This window comes from Sorghum bicolor, chromosome 10, assembly GCF_000003195.3.
Source record: "Sorghum bicolor cultivar BTx623 chromosome 10, Sorghum_bicolor_NCBIv3, whole genome shotgun sequence".
Classification (NCBI taxonomy): domain Eukaryota; kingdom Viridiplantae; phylum Streptophyta; class Magnoliopsida; order Poales; family Poaceae; genus Sorghum; species Sorghum bicolor.
Window position 1 is genome coordinate 32,796,585 of NC_012879.2, and position 1,806 is coordinate 32,798,390.

Below are 1,806 nucleotides of genomic sequence, written 5' to 3' on the forward strand. Positions count from 1 at the left end.
AATAGGCTCCCTAGGCTTATGTTTGAGTGAACCATGCTTGTGTTTGTGTGCTATGCCTTGTTAAATAGTTTATCTATGCTTTACTTAACCTTGGGAACAATGTTCATGTTGATCATTTCTCCAAAATAATCACTTAAGTCATACTTATGCAAATAGGCCCTAGAAACCTCTTTCGCTTATGCTTTTAAAAAGTGTTTCATAAAATGTTTGCATGTCAAAACTTCCTACAGCAAAGTTGTAGAAACTTTTATAAGGAACAAAAGTTGTTTTATGGCCATCTCATGAAAATGATAACAACTAGCTCAAAATTGACCCACAAGGCAGATTTGGGGCTGTTTCCAACACTTGGGAAATTTTCTAAGTCCTAGAACGAAAACAGTTTGATTGATCGGTTTTGAAAACTCTATATCTCTCAATCTAGGCCGATCTAGCTCTTGCTCTAGTTGACATTGTTGTAGAACTCAGTTGGTGCTCCAACTTTGTCAACTACACCATCTCCTAACTTGCCCTGGTTTGGAAGTTATTCACCGTCGAAGTCGCTCTGTCAGACCATTAGCGTTTTCTCTGAATCGGGGCCGAGCTCGTCGACGTAGCCGACCGGCGACAGAGCTCCGTCGACATTTGGCGCCCGTACGCTGCTCCTTGCCCCGCTCGTCAGCTCCCAGCACGCGCATGACCTCCACGGCGACGCCCCGGACGCAGTGGACGCGTCCACTCTCTCCTTCCGCTCTCTCTCTCTCGCCAGAAACGCGCGCGCAGCGAGCTCACCGTCGCGAGCTCACAACGGCGAGCTCGTACGCGCTCCTCGCTACGTCGCAGTCCACCAAACTCCGCCCATAGCTCCGCTGTGAACTGCTCTCCATTCTCCACCCATCATCTCGCCGTGAAACCCACCGGTGAGCCGCCATTTCTTTCTTCCCCCAAATCGGGTCGCCGTGACCTTCTTCTCCGGCGAACTCAATGCCGAGCTCTTCGAAGCCACTCGTCTTCTCTGGTTAGGTCCTAGAGGTCGCGTAGGTTCCTAGCAAGCGTTTGCACCACTTGGTGGACGCTCTACCGCACTCACCGTCGCCGGACACGATGCGCAGCGCCGCCACGTTTCCGCCGGAGATGAGCGCTCTCGTGGCCAGCGCGTTCCACGGCGTATCAAGCCAAGCCGCTTACCTAGGAAGCTTCGTCGTAGTCCGCTGGTGCTGTAGGAAACCCTAGGTCATGCTCTACCAGCCTGAGGGCTCCGGCGTAACGCCGAGCACCTCCGCCGAGCTGCCATGATCGACGGCGAGCCCCTTCCGGTGGCTCCGCCGTGGGGAAAGGGGGGTCAACCGAGTCGCAAAGGTTTGGGGGTCACGTTGGTGCCCTTGGTTTGGCCGGAGACCTCGCCGTCGCGGAGAAATCACCGGCGAGAGTCGCCTCGGCCGTGAGGGAGAAGAACCTGACGCGTGGGGTCCGCTGGGAGTGACACTTGTTTCCCTCCTTTTCTTTTATTCAAATCTTGATTTATGGCTTTCTAGCAAAAATCATATCTCCTGTTTCTGAGATTCAAAAATTGTGAAACCAATTTTGTGGTATTCCTTGAGATGGCTAGTTTTTAATAAAAATATAAAATGAACCATGTTTTCTGGGAAAATATTTATTAAAGATTTAATCTTGTTATTCATGAGTAAATTCATATCTCTTATTATACTGCTTAGTTTGCCATGAAAATTTTATGGTAGTCTCTGTGTGGTACTGGAGTGCTCTGATAAATATTTCATGATTTTTGGAGTACTGCAGCTTTGTTATGTAATTTATGTTTGAGATTTGGCT